The 12,619-nt window shown below is 42.3% G+C and overlaps 1 long non-coding RNA gene and 1 pseudogene across 1 annotated transcript; one reads left to right on the top strand and one right to left on the bottom strand.

The window, feature by feature from the left end:
* The first annotated feature begins 5,921 nt into the window (after positions 1 to 5,921).
* Positions 5,922 to 6,656, top strand: LOC128436452 (CTD nuclear envelope phosphatase 1A-like; annotated as a pseudogene).
* Positions 6,657 to 9,288: 2,632 nt separating this feature from the next.
* LOC128436449 (uncharacterized) lies at positions 9,289 to 10,122 on the bottom strand. The gene is made up of 3 exons (XR_008338075.1): positions 10,090 to 10,122; positions 9,439 to 9,565; positions 9,289 to 9,359 (listed from the first exon to the last, which is right to left on the bottom strand). It is a non-coding gene; the product is annotated as an uncharacterized LOC128436449 (long non-coding RNA).
* Between the last annotated feature and the right edge of the window lie 2,497 nt (positions 10,123 to 12,619).

The raw sequence follows: 12,619 nt of genomic DNA, 5'->3' as shown, positions 1-12,619 counted from the left end.
CCCGGCTCGGCCAGGATCTTTTTGTTTGGAGTGCATGTTTTCTCCTTGGTAGCCTCCCATTGTCCAAAGAAATGCAGATTGGAATTAGGTTAATGGAAGACTTTGAATTGACTGTGGTGTGAATGTGAGTGGGAATGGATATGCGACCAGGGTGTGCTATTCCTCTCGCCCAGCTTGGGATTGGGTCCAGCTTCCCCTGCGTCCCTCCAAGGATACGGGGTATAGATGATGGTTGGATGGACATTTAAGAGACTGATATTTATGAATGCATGAAATTTGAGAATGATGACAGTTGGAACATTTGTTTGCAAAAACTACCTAACCGCTTTCCACTAAACTTGGTGAAGGGATAGGGCCTAAGTGCTAATATTATATTATATTTTTAAAATCCTGGATAGAATATTGTGCGCTTGACTTTGTCATATCGATTTAATTGCTTTGCTACATTAAATCACCAGTGCAGTGGTTGTTTATTGTTATTATGGCTCATTTTTGTCCATTTGGTTTATTTAGGATTCTTTGGTCATTTAAATAACATGGGAAGCTCATAATGCAATGAATGTCGTTTTATAATAATATCACACCCCTCAAATATGCAAATAATTTTTTTAATTGGCCTTTTAAAATTTAAAAAAGTCCTGTTTTCAATTTTCTTTTTATATTGAAAATGGATTGATGGTAGATGGGTTCACAGGTGATGATTAAACAAACTAATTTAATGACTTGAGACATTCCTTTGTTAACACAATGCCTTAATACAATGACAGAATACATTTTTGTTGTACTAGAATTGTGGCAACAGGCACACAGGTAAATTGTACCCGTTGACGGTTTTAGGTATAAAGAGCGATCCTTGATTGTTCTAGTTTAAAAAAAGAAAATTGCTAACTTTAAAAAACTAAAGTAAAACCACTCTAACAACCCCATGGGTGTAGTGTAGCATAATAGTTGTGAATACAGTTTTCAGTTTGTGTGTGTGTGCGCATGTGTGTACTCACTAAATATCAAAATATTAAATTACCCATCAGCGTTTGAGATGGATGTTCCACCACACGGCAAACATTTTCCCTCATCCATATTATCCATATTAATCTGTTAATCCCTTCATCTACTTAAACATTCTGATGCCCGCAATGTCATTCACATCACACACAAATACGAATAGACACTGATGCCTCTAGCAGTTGACCAGACACAAACGGCCACAATATCCTCTCTCTCTTTCTCTCACAAACACACACACAAACACACCATATCTTTGTCACTAAGTTGGCACACGTTGTGGCAGCAGAGAGTCTATATCGCTCTTTTTCTCACAGACACACAAACATGCGCACACACACAATATATTTAAGCTTTGGAACATCAGGTGGGACAGAGACAGAGCAAACACAGACGAGGCTTCATATTACAGACAAACAGTCAAAAGCAAATACAGTGGTTGGCAGTGCAGATGATTCTTAATAAGAAAACTGGGTTTTCAGCCCAGAGTGAAGAAAAGATGCGTTATTGATGTCTCACCCAGTTGACTTGGCTTTCTGTCTATTATCCACCTGGAACGAATTTCCATCTATCCTCACCCTCTGGGGTCTTCTCATGGATGTATTTATGCAAATGCAGCAGGTAGAAAATGTACTTCTCATTTTATATTAACACACCTCAGTCTTCTTTTCATTCACTAAAGAAGCAATGCCATGGTTTTACGTATTGGGTATAATGTAAAATAAATGTTGTACATGATTGTTCTGGAAAACAGTTCTATAACTGGTTACGTTGGAATTTAAATCAGTAAGAATATAATCTGTTTGATAATATTGAATATAATAAAAGAATAAATAAATAAGACAAACAGAATCTGAAATCATAGTGTAAATTTTGGCTGCAATGTGTAATTCAAATAATGCCTTTAGAATGCAATGGGAGCTAAGACACGCATACCTACCTCCCCAATCTCTCAATTACAATTATTGTGATAACATTGTTAATACAAAGACACACACAACATACATTTTTATATTCCCTGGAAAAATCCAATTAAAGACGATAACTATATCGACTGTGCCCTATGTGATTTTATAGGGAAAACCAGAGCCTCCTTTTTTAAGTCACTCTGATAGAAATCAACAGCCATAGCGGAGATAGAGAAAAGATCCTGGTGCCGGCCATGCTTCACTCTGGAGTTTCCTGACAGCCGTCCTAAGCCCCTTAAACTGCTGGCACAGGCGCCCCCGTGGTCATGGCCTCCAGGAAACTCCACGGGCGCAATAATATGCGTCTTGGGAAGCAGGGGAAGAAGCAGTCGTGCCACAGGATATGAACGGATGACCGGATGGAGGACTTCTCTTTTTGTTCATATGTATATAATATTAATAACATAGGGAAGAATCCAAAGGTTTGACTCTATCCATAATTTAGTTTACGGCTCAAAACATCTACATATGCAGTATCTGTTTATTAACAGCTGTCAATACTGGACAGTTACAGATGAAAGGTTTGACCTCCGGAGTTTTTAATCTGAACCTTAATAATGAACATGTAACTATTCACATTCCACTTTTCGGGAGATCATATTACTCTTTGATATTTGTTTGTCAGTTGGGCGGAAACAAATCAGCAATCTGTCATCAGAGAAACACCGACAGGATGAAAGAGAGTCAGTATGATCCTCTGCTTCTTCGACTCGTCTCAGACGTCAAAATGAATGAACTGAATTCTTCCACAAAATGCTCCGTTGCGGGTTTGATTCCAGGTTTACAAAAATACTTCTTGTAATGTTCTCCGTGATATGCGGCGGCACCTTTGTCACGAAGTCCTTTCAGGTCTCAGTGTGAAAATAACCGTGCTGCGCAGTGACAACAAGGACGTTTAATCTGCGCTGAGGAGAGGCCCCCATTGTTGCTTGATGTTTTGTTCTTTGTTATTCGCTCTGAAAGACGGCATCACTGACACCAGCCTTTTTCTGGTGCATGAGAGAACCAGAGAGATAATCAGTTTCAATGATACAGAGACAGAATAAGGGAACAGCAGAGAGACAGAGTGAGATTGAAGGCCAAAACAGTGTGACTATAAACCAGAGGACTGAGCCAAAGAGCTGGCAGCTGGCTCCGGTCCACAGAACCGCCTAAACCGTCCCAAAGGGAACTGCAAAGTTTCCATCTGCAGTGTTTATGTTTCCACTGTATGTGTGTACTTTTGTGTAAGCTTAGTGCCAATCCCCTGTTAGACTATGGCTCGGGTTAAACAATGTAACTACTGTGTGTTCGTGTGGTGGCACAAACACAGACTGATCATTGTTCGTATAAATCCTCTCTCCTCTATTAACCCAAGTGATAAAACTTCATGTCAGATCTATAGCTGGTGTTGTATTTCTTATTTTGTTCATGTCCTTTTACAAAATAGCTGCAAGAATGTATTAAAACTTGTTGTAAAAATGTTAAAATTGGTCAGGAGTCAATTTAACACTGTAACCTCTAATATCCAGAGTTGTGAATAAGTTGTTTAGACTTGTGTTGTATTTATGTGTTAATGGCAAGCAAAGAAACATATCAGATCAGATGTGACAGGCATGTAAATAATTTAAAGTGTTTATGTCAATCACAACAAAAATCTGTATTGGCTAAAAAGTAAGATGTTAGGTGCTTGTGAGAGGTGGACATGGAGTTTTGTGACAAAAAGTGTAACATTTGTTAAATTAAAATTAAAAGCTGCCATATTGAGCTGATTGTACGATTGTGTTAATTGGTCTATTACTGATTACGTCAGCAACCGACTTAAGGTTTTTTCAGTTGAGAACGGATTTGTCCAATTGTTCCAACACCAAAATAACACACAAATTCTGAATCTAAAAGTGATGGCAATTGAGGCATCTGCCTTTGATGCCACACTGTTTGAAGGGAGCTTTCAAAGTTGCCATTGTTTGGGGGCAGTTGCCACTGGCCTAACAATACATTCAGTGCAATGTAATAATGATGTCCTCAAAAGTTTAATGTTTAGGTTCCACATTTAAAATCAGACCAAACATCCCATAACACTGATGGTCTGTAAATCAAACCAAAGTGTAGTTGATCTGTTGGACATGTTGACACTGGGGTTATTGATCATTTCCTCAGTCAAGTCTGTTCAATGCCTCTTGTTCAGTGATTTCATGGACACATTCACTTTATCCATACAATGAGTTTGTTTTAACTTCCATCTCACATGTGGAATAGTAAAGAACAAATAATCATCTCATTGATTATGATCTGGATCAATACAGTTTATAAAAGAAAACTAAAGCTAAATTAGTTTCTTCAAACACATTCATGTCAGTCTATTTATAGATTTCTATCTTTACAAAGGTAGAACTGAATATCTGTGATAAAAGAAGGTCTGTGTTTGATTGACAGCTGATCTCTGTGTTGAGCAGAAACGTCAGGACGGCAAACTTTGAGCAACAAATACAGAGACAAAAGAAGTTCAAGATTTAAACACCAAATCTTAATCACTGCTTTTAATGACTCGAGTCTATTTGAGTTTACACACCTCAGCTGTGACTCCATAACAATAAACCCTAACTCCAGCATAGAGAGGCTGAGTGAATGTTGTGTGGACTATGTGGAGGAGAGTCATGGTGTCAGAGATGCAGTAGAAGGATAGAACACCTGCACTGTGATCCAGGTACACTCCTATTCTGGAGGACAGAGGACCTGACACTGGAGTCATGTTGTTGTAAAAAAATATAACTCTCTCCAGAAAAATGCATAGCCCAAGATTTATCATTTACTCCAAATACACATTCAGTCATTGAGTTCCCTGCTCTGTTGATATTCTTGTATGTGACTGCTACACAAATTCCTCCTACTATCCCCTTCATCTCCACCTCCCAGTAACAGCGCCCAGTCAGACTCTCTCTACTCAGGACCTGAGACCTATCCATGAATCTGTCTGGGTGATTAGAATAAGACTGTTCTTCTGTCATTCGTGTTACCTTTCTTTTTCCCTCAGCAAATAGCAGATATCTGTATGCAGTGTTTGGATCCATTGTGATTTCCTGTGCAAAATCCAAGAAGTCAGCTCTAGTCTTGGGCTCCGGTTGTGGCAGGAAAAAATCCATTTGAGGCCTTGAGGTGAAGGTCAGTCTACACTGAGGGCAGCTGTAGATTCCTCTCTCATCCTCATTGTCCCAGTGGGTTTTAATATAGCTCATACAGTAGCTGTGTCCACTGTCAAATGACAAAGGATCATTCAGATCCAGACACACGATTTTCCTGCTGCGCCATGTCACCTGATGCCAGTGACTGTAGAATAGTTTCACTCTGAAAAGAAACAGATCGCTGCTCCTTCTGCTCTTGTTCACAATCCTCTTTTTACCAAGTCTTAACAAACTGTTGAAAAGAGCAGCAGTATAGTTTTACTGCTTACTGCAAGTATTTAAAGGTAGCTGCATTTGCTCCCAAACTGTTTAGAGGCACATGCCTTTGATGCCACACTGTTTGGAGTCAGCTACCTTTGATTCCACACTTCAAAGACATTCAAACTGTGTAAATAACCACCTTTAATTTTTCTATGTTTGAGTCTGAGTAAGCACAAACATTAATTAGCTAATGATGCATTAATAACAGCTTCTCACCATCATTATTTGAGACAGTAGACTAAAGTTATAGCAAATTTGATTATTTCTATGTAACTCATTGAAAAGAAAGCTGCATCTAAAGTGAATTGGGCCACCAGTGCGCGGAGGGAGGAACGCACACGTTTTTCGCTTGGCCTCTGCTTAATCTGAATCGCTAGTTTTTGGCGACTGTTGCTAAAGACGAGGTCTGACTCACTAGCAGGCAGGTTTCCTCTGCAGTTCAACCCCAGAGCAACCTGGGGGCAAAACAACCTTGCTGTCGACCGAGGATTGAAGTTTGCCTGACTGTGGGGGTCCATTCCTGCTCATCACCATGCTTAAGACCAGGAAGTGTTTACTTGGCATCCGCACTTTTCTCAGCGGCACGTGGAGAACATGAGACTTCATCATGTGCATCCTCAGGAAGCACTTACGGACGATAATCCAGTATCAGACGGTGCGGTACGACACTTTGCCTCTGATGCCAATCTCCAGCCTCAATGCAGTAAAGAGGATGATTCTGGTTCTGGACCTGGACGAAACGCTGATCCACTCTCACCACGACGGGGTCCTCAGACCCACAGTGAGACCTGGCACGCCGCAAGACTTTATATTTAAAGTCATCATTGATGAGCACCCAGTCAGATTCTTTGTACATAAAAGGCCACATGTTGACTTCTTTTTAGAAGTGGTGAGCCAGTGGTATGAGCTGGTGGTTTTCACAGCCAGTATGGAGATCTATGGCTCAGCAGTGGCAGACAAACTGGACAACAACAGGAGCTTCCTGAAACGCAGATACTACAGACAGCATTGTACATTGGATCTAGGTAGTTATATTAAAGACCTGTCTGTAGTACACAACGATCCGTCCAGTATTGTCATCCTGGACAACTCGCCTGCTGCTTATCGTAGCCATCCAGACAATGCAATACCCATCAAGTCCTGGTTCAGCGACCCTAGTGACAGAGCACTTCTTAACTTGCTGCCTATGCTGGACGCACTAAGGTTCACTGCTGATGTGCGCTCCATCCTTAGTCGAAACCTCCACCAGCACCGACTCTGGTGATTGGCTGCATCAAGAGTGGGGAGGACTTGTTGACCAGCCTCTTCCTCTCTGCCGGCTTCCTTCCCGCCCTCCGTTCCCACGCAGACAACCCGCCATCCCTCTCTCAGCCCTCTCAGATGTAACCTGATGAGATGAGGGCTGTGGTGAGAGCGCCTAACACGGGATGAACACTGCGGGATCACCAGAGCCCAGAAACTACTAGGAAGGTAGAGCTAGTGTTGTAATATTGCAGACGCTGAGACCGCTTAGCGAAAGAAGCCTATTTGCACGCTAGGAGTCCGCAAGTCCAAAAGCCTTCAACAGGTGAGCCTTCAACACACCGTATTTATCATGCTCTGAGGGATTCCCCAGTAGGCTCACCACTCTGCCCGCTGTTGCTCTATTTAGAGCTGCAACAACATAATAATACTTTTTGATATCCGCTGTAATGTCTCTGAGCGCAAACTGCGCCCCTGTCTGAGCAAACCTTTCCGAGGCTTGCGATTCCCAAAACTCTGGTAGCTTAAGCGAGACTGCGTTTGTCGCCATGCCCGTCCAGAGAGAATCAAGGTCACCAATGTAGAAGTCGATGGGATGAAGAAGTCAGGAGATTTCTTGTTTTTTAACTTCGTCCGAAGGCTCTCTGCCACAGTGTTTTTGAGCCCAGATGTAAACCGGGGCCCCGGTCAGAAGAAATGTCAGATGGAATGCCAAACCGAGTGACCAAGGTGATGATAGGGATAGGGAAACCCAGGCGTTTATCTACATTATGTGCTGACTAATAAACTTCTTTTTCCATGGAGACTGGATTTCTTTGGCTTTTAAAATAATATATTATTATGTAATTTGTTCTGTGTCGCTGTTAGGAGTCTGAAGTGTGGCACAGGCACAGCTTAAAAAAGATCAGTAGACAAAAATAAAATAATGAACATGGCAAGGACCCATAAAATGCTAAAGTGAACTCTGTCAACTTAATGTGAACAACTGGTCAGTGTTACACTTTCAGAGTAGGTGGTATGTTGACTGGGTAAACTCCAGGCAACATACATATAGGATAACTAAATAGAAGAGAAAGCTTTTAGACACAAAGTGCATAACCAAACCTTCACTTAATTTATTTTAAGAGAAGGCAAAAAGTCGTGCAATATGCTGTATAGGTCAGACTTTGGTTTTGAAGATTGACATAAAAAAGAGGTATATGGAAAAACTTTGGACTTGATAGAAGGTCAGGTCAAGACAACAAGTTGCGAAGCATGCTCTCTGCTGCCAGAAAAAACAACTCAAACTCGTCTCTGCTCCTTTACATGTGAAACCCTGCCAATAAGGCCAGCATGTAGCGTAAGGGAAAGATATTGAGAAAGTTGCTAAAACGGCACCTAGGGAGTTTCACCTCCAGGATATATTAATATATGTTAAGTGCAACAGCACAGGTTCGAAAAATCACAGGGGCAAGAGACGTGTTTCAACTCACTTTAATATAAATCAAATACATATAACCAAGAACCCAATGAACAACACACAAAACACGAGTTAACACATGAATAAAAATACTTGACAACGGACCAGGGCTGGGACTTACCTCGGCGACGAGAACCAAAGAAAAGGGGGAGGGATTAATAAACAAAACCACCCGTGACACTTCAAACCAAACAAAACGGGTCGTGAAGAACCCCCCCAACCAGGAATTGTGTCACCACCTCCGGCCCACACCACCTGACCACAATAAAAAGAAGATTAAAACAGGTCAAGATTGAAAATGAGTTAAACCAAACTACAAACAACAAAATAAACCACATACCAACCTATATAAACACAATATAAATGGGGTTAAAGGTTACTTTAAAATCGGGCGTCACCCCGACGTGATCCCTCCACGCGCCGTGAAGGTATAGCATGGAGTCACAGTGGAGACTAGGATATCTCTAAAAGCAGGTCCGTCCGAGGCACGGTGGCCAATGACGGCCAATGACGGCCGACGAGGAGCAGGGCCTCTATGAAGGCAGATAAACAACTTTAGTAATAAATATTACAACCTTAATTTTAGGAGTTAATGTGACAATACGCACCACCCTATCAGGCCAAGCCACCGTCCCAGCAAACTTGAGGGAGGGAGTCTCCCCAGCTGTAGCCGAGCCCCGCTGTGGTGTCACATAACGAGTCAGCTGGGGGGAGGGCGAGCGTCACCACAACCGGTGGAGCGCCCCGCAGCAGCAGGGAGGGCGCACGCATCTGGCTTCACACCAGGGGTGGACTGGGACAAAAATTCAGCCCTGGCATTGTCTGTCCAGACCAGCCCACTACATTATCAGCGGACATCACATAGAAGTCCACAAATCTCGCGGCGTCTTCTCTCATGCATACTACTGTTACCACCTAGCTCAAAGATGGCAACAAGAAGGGAGGCCACACACAAACCTCTCAAGCCAAAAGTAAATTTATTTAAATCCAAATCAAGATAGCTCTAACTACGTAGTGGGATGTGTAAAATATGTTACGCGTCAGTGGTGTTAACAGTGTTTGGATGTGTGAAAATAAGGTGTGATGTATGTTGTAAGGTGCAGAAGCAAAGAAAAACAAAGGCTGAGGGCCCCATGCCCCTGGAAGCAGCCTTTAGATCTGCAGCTGAAACCCAGCCCAAAAGGGCAGGCCATGGGTGACGCCCCTGCCAGCTCTACCTGTGTCTGGAAAACAACTCCTCAGGCTCTCACATGTCAAGTGGTCAACCTGAGAAGGACATGGATACATTATAATGTCTCTAATCATCACATATTAAGTATGATTTCATAAAACATGATAAACTCACCAGACTAGAGGAGACTCAACAGACATGGTACAGTGAAGGCAGAGAGTGGAGGCAGACAGAGAGCAAGTCCTCGAACATGGACAGAGGGGGAACAACTCCTCAGGCTCTCACATGTCAAGTGGTCAACCTGAGAAGGACATGGATACATTATAATGTCTGAAAAATAAAGAAAATGTTTTCCTCTGTCCTGCACCTAGAGTTGAGAACTTTTTGGATGTGTGTTTCTTTTAAAACCTTTTGAAAATTATTATAATTGTGAAGTATGAATTTATACATTAAAAAATACATGATAAACTTACCAAATTCTAACAGAGGGAGAACGACTCCTCAAATATATCACAACAACCTGTAATAATTGATCATTTAGTGTACATGATCACACCATTAAGGATCAACACATAAGCACAATAAAACTTCTGAAAAGAATTAGCTTGATTCTGCATCTCTATTTACAGCTCAGAAAGTTTGCTGTTGCTATGGCAACAGTAAACGACGTTAGCAGCTCTTACTTAGCTTAGCTAAATCATCTGAACAATAATAACCCATAATATCACATTTCGGCATATTAAAACAAATCAAAAACGTTTTCTACTTTGTTTTGGACATGTCTAAAAAATGTAGCCTAGCCAGCCCCAGGCCAGCGTTACTTACCATGTCTGCCTCCACTCGCTCATCATTGTCGAGTCCTCCTCGCTCATCTCCCGGCGCACCTGCTGCTGCTGGGCTGGTGAACCCGGCACCAAACAGGTCCGTCAGTTTGGCACATTTAGCAGCCTCCACCTCCAGAGACTTCAGCTTTTTCCCGATGCTTCTCAGCGCCACCCGGGCGTTTTTACTCTTATTATCCATTTTAAGTTTCTGTCTCAGCAGCAGCCCGTCCCGCGACTCCCCACGCCAATGCCATGAGGTCCCGCCCTACCCTGGTTTGTGTTGTGATTGACACCACTGTCAGGGCTCTCTGAGCCTGTCAGCCCATGACTGATTGACAATGACAAACAATAGACCAATAGCTAGCAGTGTGTTGATGCTGGCAACACACTGCTAGCCATCTGTAGCCAATTGGCCGGCCCAATTGGAGGGAATTTAGAGAGGAAGAAGAGGAAAAAAAACGAAAAAAAAAACATAGCGGACCAGACCGGCCCACATTGGGTCAACGGCCCACCGGGACGATGCCCGGTATGCCAGATGGCCAGTCCACCCCTGCTTCACACTGAAGTTTGGATTTCCAGCACGCGCTGTGAAGTTACCCGATTCTGCCCATTCTATCTCCTATTTGGAAGGTCACCGAGGCTACCTATTGACTTAATGTTTGGTTTGACTCCTGAGACAGGAACTGCAGAACATCAGGAATATATGAGAAGATGGAAACAACAGATTCAAGAGGCATATTAGATTACAGCAGGAAATGCAAAGAAATGCGCAGAGAGGAGCAAGAGAAACTATGACTGTAAAGTAAGGAGATCTGTGCTGCACGAGGGTGACCGTGTCCTCGCTCGGAATCTGACACCCAGAGGTGGGACGGGAAAGCTTTTGAGTTTCTGGGAAGAGTTCATTCATTAAGCCAACCGTCAGGTGGGAAAAGACCATATATGAAGTACTGCCGGAGCAAGGTAAAGGGAGAGGAAGAAGGATACTACACCGTAATCTCCTGTTGCCATGTGACTACCTACCACTTGAGATCCAGCTAAAACCTGCAACATAAAAGAGACAAATAACAGCTCGGACCAGCAGAGACAAAAAGGAACCTCACCAAGAAGAGTAGGATAATGATAGTGACGACGATGACTGTGGCTAATATCATATGCTCAGAGAGCAACTTCAGGTACTGGTGCCCGCCAGGATCCTACAGAGCAATGCAAGGAACAAGTACTTGGATGGCTCCTGTGCAGCATTTTAGCTACCTGCCTGTTGTTCCTCACCGAGAAGGCATATGTACACATGCCCCACATACACTCATGGACTGTTGAGAAAGCTGAGTGTTCCAAAAAGCTTTATGAGATGATGAACTTTCTAAAAAGCAGAGGGTTTGTACGTAGACCACATGTGTGGACCTCTGCATAATGGAACAGTTGCAATATATGCCCTTGCTGACTACTTATAAACATTGATATTTGATGTTACTGTTGGCTATGATGTCGGAACGACAACTGTAGCGGAGTGTGTGGTGGATGTGTCATTTTCTACTGTTGTTTAAATTATCGTTGATGTCTGCCGTCTGTTGCTTTGGTCTTTGGGTTGTTATCACACTGGTGTTCTGGGTTTGGACAGTAGAGGGGGCGGCTCGTTCATTAAACTTTGGATTTGAAGCCAACAATCAATTAATAATTTTAATTTTTGAATATAGGACTAGATGGCAAATATCCCATGTGATTATCAGTTTGTGTGTGAAGAGCACACACACACACACAGACTGAAACACTCAAATATGCATTTCTGTGGTTGTGACATATTACTTGTTTAATAAATGGTATAACAGCCTATCTGGTATAAATAATGTCATTATCTAGAAAGTTTTCCTCCATGACCAAAAAGAGTAACAATGCAACAATAAAACATTCTGTATAATAGTTGCTACCTTTCAGCAAGCCAGTGGTCCATTTAGGCCTGGTGACCTTTTAAGACACCTTGTGAAGGATGCCTACATTTAGACAAGCAATTACCTGTAAATGATTATCATAATCAATCTTCTTCAATTCAAAACAGCTATCTTGTTGATCGAGGGTTTGTCTGATCTGTCTCGATGGGCTAGATGTGTGATTAATGAAATGTGAGAGGGATCAGTTACAAATCAGCAATTTCCGTGGTGTCAGGCCAGCTGTTGACTGCCATTATAAGGGCCCGAGCACTGACAGTGGGAGGCCCTATTGAGATTGCAATGATTATTATTATTATTATTATTATTATTATTATTCAGGCAAATGAATTGGCCTTTTGAGGCCTTTACCATTCTCAAATTCTTACCGAAAGTCGTGAAAATGTACGTATTCTGGATGAATTGTCAATGGGTGTCGCAAAATGTCTTAATGGCGCCCCCCATGACCCCCGGAACGTATTCACATTGACCAATCTTCACAAAAATCGATACACCAGTGCATCATGACCAGACAAACCAAAAAGTCCCAGGTGAAATTGGAAAAACACAACAGGAAGCCTGCTATTTTGCATTTAGTGGCCATTTTGG

Source organism: Pleuronectes platessa, unplaced genomic scaffold (assembly GCF_947347685.1).
Source record: "Pleuronectes platessa unplaced genomic scaffold, fPlePla1.1 scaffold_27, whole genome shotgun sequence".
Classification (NCBI taxonomy): Eukaryota; Metazoa; Chordata; class Actinopteri; order Pleuronectiformes; family Pleuronectidae; genus Pleuronectes; species Pleuronectes platessa.
This window is presented reverse-complemented; position numbering and strand designations above follow the sequence as displayed.